The sequence below is a fragment of the Montipora foliosa genome, chromosome 8, assembly GCF_036669935.1.
Source record: "Montipora foliosa isolate CH-2021 chromosome 8, ASM3666993v2, whole genome shotgun sequence".
Taxonomy (NCBI): Eukaryota; Metazoa; Cnidaria; class Anthozoa; order Scleractinia; family Acroporidae; genus Montipora; species Montipora foliosa.
In genome coordinates, this window is record NC_090876.1 from 26,043,581 (window position 1) to 26,053,580 (window position 10,000).

At 38.9% G+C, this 10,000-nt stretch overlaps 1 long non-coding RNA gene across 1 annotated transcript in view; it reads left to right on the forward strand.

Moving 5' to 3' along the window:
* LOC137967253 (uncharacterized) overlaps positions 1-10,000 on the forward strand; it is a 51,264-nt gene that overhangs the window by 18,692 nt on the left and 22,572 nt on the right. The window contains exons 2-4 of the long non-coding RNA XR_011116507.1: positions 724-833; positions 3,926-4,115; positions 4,246-4,486. This is a non-coding gene — a long non-coding RNA (uncharacterized lncRNA). The remainder of the gene's footprint in view (positions 1-723; positions 834-3,925; positions 4,116-4,245; positions 4,487-10,000) is intronic.

Below are 10,000 nucleotides of genomic sequence, written 5' to 3' on the forward strand. Positions count from 1 at the left end.
TATTATTTCACTAGTGAGCGCAGGGAACAAGTGAAATATTTTTCAGCACTCTAAGAGAAATTTCATATCTCCAAGAAGCCATGTAATATTCTATTTATTACATGTACATAAACACCAATGAAATACTTAATCATGTCATGAAATGCATCGAAAGCAGCATCGCGTTAATGCAGAATTCATGCATTTCTACACAAATAAATTCCAAAAAATGCATCATCAAAATTTTAATGCGTCCCAGGACACAAGACACTGACTTAAATAACTCACACAACTTGCTTTGCTAATTGTCAGTATATTCTGTTGTTTCGGCAAGATGCAAAAAAAGAATATAATAATAATAATAATAATAATAATAATAAAAGTAAAGTAACATAGTGGTGGTCATATTGGATTTCGCCATGCAAAAGAGACTGATGGAGATGACCATATATCTGGGAAACTTAATGAACTCCAGCCATTTGTTTGCTCATTGATCTATTGAGAAATACAAGTGCTCACACTTCTTGAACTGAGAAAGGTTGAAGACATGGTAATTTTTACATAAAGCTTTTGGCTAAAATTGGCTGAAAGAGTTTGGATATGGTTGCAAACAAGGAATTTAGGCAATAAGTTATCTATGATTTGTAACCTGGAAAGTAGAACTCGCTAGTTACAGTACTCAGTACTGTCGAAAGAATAAGACTAGAAAATTCGTTACTCTCTCTTTTTCTTTTTTTCTCGCAGAGAGTCACCAAGATTTTGGGACCCCCAAAAAATGCTTGGGACCCCAATTTGGCCGGACATGCGGGTTCCAGGACTCAGACTTAAAAATCCTGGTGCCATCCCTGTTCACGGTAAGACTGGTTCTAAAAAAAAAAAAATGAAGTTAAACACAATCTATAACATATCCATTGCATCACACATCCGCCATTGGTACAGAAGAAAGGCCACATTAACAGTATTTAACAAGAGACAGCCATCTAATTATAAAGCAACACTTATCAACAAAGTTTCTGTGAGCAAAAGTGCCGAGAAATCAGGACAAAGCAAGGGAAGACACTTTTCCAGTATCAGTCCAGTACGTCCATCTTGAAAATAAGATTTTCTCGATGAGCAATCTCTGACTCTCACACATGACTTATTCTGATGTCATAAATCGTGTACCACAGACTGCCAACTGGTCAGACAGTCAACCAGCCAGCCAGAAATTTACGTTGCTAAGCAATGTAGATGCAAAAACGGCCAATATCTGTTTGAAAGAAAGGTCACGGGCTAGAATACGACAAGCCAATTGTAGCAATATTCAATACCAAGTTTAAATTTCAATTCAAGGAAATTCAAGTTCAAGTCAATGAATTTCATGTTTAATTCAATGAAAATTCAAGTTCAATTTAATAAAAAAACTATTCAAAATTGCTTCCTGTTAATGACCAGAAATGAGAACTTTAAATACATATGGCAATCTGTTTGTAGCGAAATTTAATGTTGTTATTTTGTTTAATTTAGTCCATATATTCATTTAACTTTTTTTGTGTCTGTTTAATTCAATTCTTGAATCTCTTTAATGCTCCATTTTTATATATTTAGTTTAAACCAAAAAGAAATATGTTTTATTTAATCTCTACTCATTTAGTCAATTTAATGAGCTATCTGCATTTAATTTAAAAGGTGAAATGTAATTCAATTCAATATACCAAAATCCATTTAATGGCAGAGGGAGGCCTGGGTCAAACTATAGTGTCTGGGAAAGTTAAATGTGGCGAACTTGAGAACTTTGATGTTGATGCGAGAAAGACCTTTCAAAGTTTCTCATTTCACTTATCAACTCTGCACAGGCTATTTTCCCAGGTATGTTTGATCAGGAAACTGCAGAAACATAACTTGCAACAGCTTTTGAAGATGTGTTAACTAACATATTTCTCTATGCTATGATATTGTGATGATGCCTGTCACTCCAGCGACTGTGGCTGAAAGTTTTGCTCCTTTACCTCATTCTAAAAAAAGACTTACTTGGAAGACTTTGTTTTGAAATTCCTTTAGAGTCAGGAATTAGGGTTCAGTTGGACTACATGAATACACAGGAGAGTGTCTGTCTATGGTTTGGAAAACATGTCTGTATTTAATGATCTGTCTGATTTGAGATTAATGAAATAGTTGGGGGTTTTATTTCAAGTCACGGCAGAACTGTTGGTCAGGACTAGGTTGGAGGTTTCATCGGATCACTTGGCTTGAGAACTCACAGAAGGAGGATGCAAGAGATTATGGAAAGAATAGATCTGCAAAATACTGCATTAAGATGGGCTGCTGTTAATTGTTCACTCAGTGTACCTTGGTCAAATTCTTTTTGGCACTTAGATGGCCATCACTCTTCAATTCTGTGGAAATTTGTAATCCATGTATGCATTGACGGATTTTTATGACAAATTATTTTTCTGAGGTGTAGTTCAAATAATTTAGCTGAAACTGTGCTTTGGCTCTTTCTGCATGCAATGAGAAATGAGGGGGGAACGTTGGCCATTCAGAATAAGAGTTGACAAAGGTGGCATCAGTGGCTCAGTTGGTTGAGCATCAGGCTGTCATCCGGCAGGTTGCAGGTTCGAACCCCTGAGGAGAAAGTGCTGCCTTCGTAATTTGATCTGCAGATGGCTAGACTTTCAAGGACTATAAACCTTATGCCCTGTCTCACAAATATCTTCTATGTTCATAAGTTCTCTGTGGGATGTTAAAGAACCCACACACTATTTGAGAAGAGTAGGGGATGAAGTCCTCAGTGTTGTGGCTGTCCGGTTCTCTCCAGCAGAAGTGGCAGGCCACCTAAGTCAAAAAGGACTTTGCCAAGTGCTGGAATATGTAGATGTAGAAAATGTACTTGTCTGTGATGCTATGATCCAAGGATGAGGAGAAGGAAGAGCAAGTCAAAAAGGACTTTGCCAAGTGCTGAAATATGTGGATGTAGAAAATGTACTTGTCTGTGATGCTATGATCCAAGGATGAGGAGAAGGAAGAGCAAGTTTTTTGCTGGTCCGTCTACTCACAATCAGGCAATAGAAAGATTATGGAGAGACAATCTCTACTATTATCTCTTTTATGCAATGGAGTCTACCGGTATCCTTAACCCTGAGGATCCTCTTCATTCGTTCGCATTTACATTTAGTCTTTATTCCAAGAATCAAATGCAAGCTTTTGATCATCACAAGGTGTGCACAGAGGGAAACTGGTCTCCATACCAAATGTGGTGCAATGATATGTTACACCATGACAACACATTACCATATGGCCAAGTACAAGAACAGCCATCAACCATGGAACTTTATGGATATGACCCCCAAGGACCATCTTCAACTGCAAGTGATGATGATGTTGTTGTTGAAGCTGTTAACTTGGGAGTTAATGATTTGCTGGAGTTATTTGTTTTGAAGAGAGTGGATCCCCTAACAGTCTAATGGGCATATGCTGTATGTCTATAAGGAAGCGTTAGAACTAGTGCTTTTGAAAATTAGAGAACGAAGAGACTCGTAAATTAGGAAGGAAAGAACTTAGGCAGGCACAAGTTCCTGACAAAAACAACACTCAAAGCAACACAAAGGGGTACCTAGCACTCAACCTTAAGCCTAAGTAGGATCTTTTACTACATGTACTAGTGCAAGAATGGGAAATTAGCCCATCTCCTTTGTATCCTAAAATATTACATAACCCAATGTTGTAACCTCAAGAAACCATGACTTCATTTTGGTACCAAGTTTATTATCAAATGAGATGCTTTTGTTTCCATCTAAGTTCAAAGTGGACAAAAATGTTTCATGAAAAGTTTTAAATTCAAAACTCAAGATAAATTTAATAATCAACCATAACATGTTTGATTATACTTATTATAACTGTTTGCAAAAATGGTGAAACAACACTATTAAAAAGTGACCATGATTGTAAATTTCTTATTACTTTTGAGGCTTTGCAATAATATTAACAGTAAAGACACCAATTTGGAAGCACCATTTTCCCAATAACAGACCTGCCAGTAATGGACAATATTGGTCAAGATTACCATACTTGAAGAAATAAATATGCTACTCAAAGCAACGGATAATATCCCTTTACACGAGGGTGAAGTCCTTGGCCACCATCCCAGAGGTTGCATGGTAACTACAGTCCTTTCCTCATGTTGTAATTGATTGCTGTTTTTAATTTGTGTTATTTTGTTGTACACGTTAAAATAAATAATATAAATTATTATTACTATTACTAACACTGCTGAAATTTGTTTTGCAGAGAAAAAAGATGCCCAAGCAGGTGCTCTAATGTCAATGTGAACATCGAATTAAAATGCCTCTGTGACCCTGAGTGCACTTTGTCAAAATAAAGATTGTCAGAAGGATCTTGATATGTTCTTCGTCACCATTAAGTAAAACTGGAACTAACAGGACATGTATGGCAACACCTCCAAGAAAAAAGTCTTAAGGAAATATAAACCGTCAATATCAACATCAATTGCAGGGAGGAAAAAGAGAAGGTAAGGGCCCTAAAAGTTGAAATCAGGCAATTACATGTATCCCAGAATATTAAATAACATACAAATGCTCTGCCTGTCCACCCTGCGGATCACACAATTTTATCAAACTTCTTTACCCTATTAACTGACGTTGTTTTACTTATTCGACAGCCATCTTTGATGCTTCAGCAAACGTATTTGTTCGCTTTTACACGGGAAGCATTTAATTTAGAATAAGCCGATGATACTCTCAGATGTTGCACAGTACACATAGCAAGGCTTTTTCACAGCAACAATTACCCTACCATTGTTAGGGTGTACATGTACGTTTTCGAGGGGGATGAAACTAGACACATGTAGACTTACACTGGAAAATGACAATTTAAAGAAATGTTGAAAATACATGTAAAACCTGTATGGATTCCTTAAACCTGACTGCTATATTGTCTGTTCGGGTAACTGTCATTTTACCAACGAGGACCAAGCAGGATCTTCGGGTAGATGAATATTGGTCTTGGTGACATTTGCTTCATATTGAAATCTCAGTCAACCAGTCCAAAATATCATGATGTTGGAGCTAGAAAAAAACTGCTGAAACGATTTACTCTTACCATTCGATGGAAATATATAAATCGATCTATGTTTTTTTTTGAAGTTGTAACATTGGTCTCATAGAAAGCCACGGTAGACAGATGAAACTTGATTTCCAGGCGTTTATTTCACAGCAAAGAGCGCGGGTTAGCTCTGCAAGGTCTCTTTCGCTTTGTAAAATCCCTGCATTTAACTCAGATATAAAACCCTGTTTAACCCTTTCACTTCCAATAGTGCCACTTATAGATTTTACTCTGTCTAACGCCAGACGATTTTACTCGTCAATGGGGAACCCCACGGGGCTGAAAGGGTTAACAACAGCTAGATTCACTCAAAACCTATGTCCCCATTAACCCTTTCACTCCCAATAGTGCCACTTATAGATTTTACTCTGTCTAACGCCAGACGATTTTACTCGTCAATGGGGAACCCCACGGGGCTGAAAGGGTTAACAACAGCTAGATTCACTCAAAACCTATGTCCCCATTAACCCTTTCACTCCCAATAGTGCCACTTATAGATTTTACTCTGTCTAACGCCAGACGATTTTACTCGTCAATGGGGAACCCCACGGGGCTGAAAGGGTTAACAACAGCTAGATTCACTCAAAACCTATGTCCCCATTAACCCTTTCACTCCCAATAGTGCCACTTATAGATTTTACTCTGTCTAACGCCAGACGATTTTACTCGTCAATGGGGAACCCCACGGGGCTGAAAGGGTTAACAACAGCTAGATTCACTCAAAAACTATGTCCCCATTAACCCTTTCACTCCCAATAGTGCCACTTATAGATTTTACTCTGTCTAACGCCAGACGATTTTACTCGTCAATGGGGAACCCCACGGGGCTGAAAGGGTTAACAACCACAAGGTAACTCTGTTCTGATGGTGGAGCCAATATCAATACAATTTACCCTCTGGATTAAGATTCAAGTCTACAAAGTATTGCTCTCCTCGCCTGTTTTCCTTGTTTACATGAATTACATCTAGGCATCCGGAGAAATCCTTGACTATTGCTACATCATAGCCTCGTTTGTATAACAAAAACAAAGATGGCGGATTTCAATTTAAAAATGCCTATTTTTGAAGCGTTATTGTTGGCTACTTAAACACATTAAGCCCAAATAAGTGGTCAAGTATGACAATACAGGTGAAGAACTTTCAATTCAGAGAAACTTTTTCTGGCCTTTAACACTACATGTTCTTGTTTTCATACATGGGTAACAACCCTGTGTCCACTTGAAGCTTCTCTGACATATTTGATAAACATCGCATAGATAGCAGTTTCAAAAGAGCAACTCTTGGAGCCTTCTTCAGAGACTTCTACTTTCTGCAAAAACAAGAGCTTCCTGGCTGATAAGTTGGCAGTGTCCTTTGAGTGAGGTGGCCTTAAAGATAGACTGAGGAACATAGGGTACTTTCTTCTTTCTTCCAAACAGAGGTATTCCTAAGGCATCTATGTTGTAGTACAATTTGTTCCTTTGGTACAATTTTTTCTGAACTGGTACAGAATATATTGAACTGGTACAATTTTAATTGTACTGGTTTATTTTTATCAACTGTCTAAAAAGGGATTTTCCTTTTTTTGCGGTGTAGTTAAAAAACAGGGGCATGGTTTTTAGGGGGTCTAAAAAAGAACATGTTATTTCTTTCTTTTCTTCAACTTTCCCACCCCTCCCTCATCTTCCCCATCACCTCTATCCAACCCCCCTTTCTTTCACAGCTCTATCCCCCTTATTTTGCAGGTGGCCCCCCTCCTTGCATACCCTTATGCCCACTCCCTCTATGACAGACTTTACACAGTACACTCAAGACTTACTTTTTTACTCACTTGAACTTGAACTCCCTACCTCTGGATCTGTTGTCCACTCTCTTATCCACTTGACCACACAAGCAGATCATGCAAACTTACCATGATAATTTATAATTAAATATTTTAATTAATATTCATCCCAGGCCACTCTCTGTCCAAATATTTTATTATTCATCCCAGGCCACTCTCGGTCCAAACTTCAATTTATTCACATTTAGACTTCGCAAGTTTAGTTGGAAGAAAACAGCTCGACAGTGCAGGACTCACAGGAAATGTTTTATCAACGATTAGATGACTTCAAGCAAAAGCAGAAGCGAAATACATCACAACTAACCATGTTTATCGAAGATCAATTTTACAATGAAGCAATGGAATACTTGAAAATTCAAAGTGAAAAATCGAGTAGTGATTCGAGAGAAACCGAAGGCAAACTAGGGGAAACAATAGTGGTTAGCTGTGGCGGGGTATTCTTAAGTTGGTCCAAAAACTGCAAGCACCTGACAGAAAAACTGTTATCCCAAAGAGTAAACTCTATGACACTCTTAGTCTTAGCACACCAAAGAACAGCACATAGAGGAAGTCAAATCACAGGTAAATGGGAGAATGACAACTATTCAGAAGTACATGTAAGCGTTCGACTTGTAAAGTTGTTCATAAGTTTATGTCCATTGCACGAACAGCAGAAGACTATCACCAGCAAACAAGAAAGCAAGCACAAAAACAACCGAAATTTAAGATTTCGGACATGGTGGCAATAAAAATAAACAAAGTAGACAAGATCAACGCTTTTCACCCCAATATGCTCTTGGGTCAAATCATCAAAATTGAAGAGAGTGGATATGTAAGAATTGTGACAGAGTATGGCAAAGTTAACACTCTGATCACACCCTGATATTCTGATTGCAAAGAGGTTACCACTCCTTCCGAGGCCCACTGCTGTCCACAGCAACTTCACCATGGAATTGGACCTCAAAGGTGACTGTAGGAAAGGTTGACTGATTCCTGCAGGGTCACTATCCCACTGCTCAGAGTTTGGAGGAGAAAATAGATGTGAAGGGGCTAAGGTACAGACTAAAGTGGACAGTGATGGCGGTGGTGCTGAGGTGCTGATTGAAGTGGATGGTGAATGTCGGGTGTCCAAATCACAATTCTCTCCTCATCTCTCACAAACTGGAAATCTTTCTTCATTCTGATGTACAATCCTTGACTTGCAAGTTTCTTCACAATTTCAAAGCTGTATTTACTCAATTGCAGGATGGACAATTTCTTCTGAGCAACTCAAAGTCATTTGGTCCAATCATGCCATACTTGTCTGTAAGAGATGTCACCAACTTTTCTCTGATAGATACCTCTCTGTCTTCCTCTTCAAGAGTTACAGTACCTCTACTCACAATTATTTCTCTCCTTAATATCTCGTCCTCTTCATCATCACTGTCCTCTCTAGTACAATTCAACAAAGTAAATTCAAAAGGTTTTCCCTTCAACTGTTCAGCTTTCTTTCCTTTTTTGGGAACATTTGTCCCCAATGACGCTCTCAATCGTTTGTTCTGGTTGAGTCTTCTACAATGCCCAACACTTGTACCTTCTTGGATCATCGATCTAGCAGTGGCCAAGGTTCCTGTGTTGACCATGTTTGGATGAATGATTGGCCTGGATAACATTGACGCAGTTTAAGCTGCACTTGAAGAAACAGCTCCCTGACTTTCTAATAGCATATCAGACGGCTTAATAGCCTGCTTGCAGGCGGTAATATTTATTTTGGTCCCCATATTGGACAAAGTCTGAAGATCTGGGACGAGTGGGGAATACAAGTTGTATTACGCCAGCTCGAAAACCCATGATTTCTCAGGGCAAAAAGTGAAATCCTGTCCACCAGTGGAAGGGATTTCTAATTGGTCAAGTTGGTGTCAAAAGAACAATGACGTATTTTTTGATGGTCAGAGTTGGTCATGCAAGAGAAACCACAGATGTAAAGAGAGTGATAAATGGAGAGTTGTCTTTCCTAAATTTTGAGAGGAAAGATGTTTATTTTTAAGCCAGAACAGGAACGTCTGCAAAGGGGAGAAGACGTTCTAGCACTTTTACCAACAGGCTTTTGAAAAAGCATGATTTTCGCCATATTTGCACTGTCTGCGAGAGAGCTGAACAGACCACTTTTCTGTTTTGGGTCATTTGCCTGCTCAAATTGCAGAGCTCAGGAGTTTATGCTTCGCAGCGGAACATACTCCTGAGAGTTAACCAAGGATTATTGAGGACATTCCTTTCTTTTTTCTTTGGCAGAACATTGAGAGTTGGAGGAACGTTTTCTCGCTAAATATTTTGAGCAAGAGCTGATACAACATAGTGTGCTATATTTCGGCTAGCCAAACCAGCCTTCTTCAGGGCAACGATGCGCTGTTGGCTCAAGAGACCCTCTTAACTTGCATATAAATTGTCTTCTTCTCCTCTCTCGTCCTCCTGTGAATCATTGTTCTGGTTGATCCAACGTCATCTAGTTGGGGAAAAACATGGGCTCGGAATGACCACGTAATTCCCATTCGCTATCTAGATTGGCCATGTAGCCAGCATGGTTGCTCGGATAGGGTAGTGTTGATCACACCCAACCGTAATCAGGGGGACCTGGTTTCATATCCCGCTCAGGGCATAAAATGTTTTTCCTTTCCAATGAAAACTGTCATTCAGGGGTTGTCCTTCCTTGGTATATATATATATATATATAGAAACGTGAAAACCTTATCTTTGAGTCGAAGAGTGCTCTACAATCTTGGAGCTTTATAATTACTTGCGTAGGAAAGGAAAAATTAAAACATTAAAACACTACAGATCTGTTTCGAAAGGGCCTGATGGTCCTCTCTCGTCAGGTGCATAAAACACTGCCTGGCTAACTTTCCTTTTATAAGTTGATGGTTCAAGCATTCCTTATCAAATATTTGGTTGCGTGCCGGCACGCACTCGCCAGTTCGTTCCTTTTGTTTAGGGTGCCTGCTCCCGGTTTACAGATGATGAAAAATTTTTCCGTAATGCAAAGATTACATCTCTTTGTTACGTTTGAATAAGGTCTGGCGCGAGCCAGTACTTTCCAGGTTATAGCAAATTCCGTTTTGCTGTCCTTTAGGGACCAGATGTGTT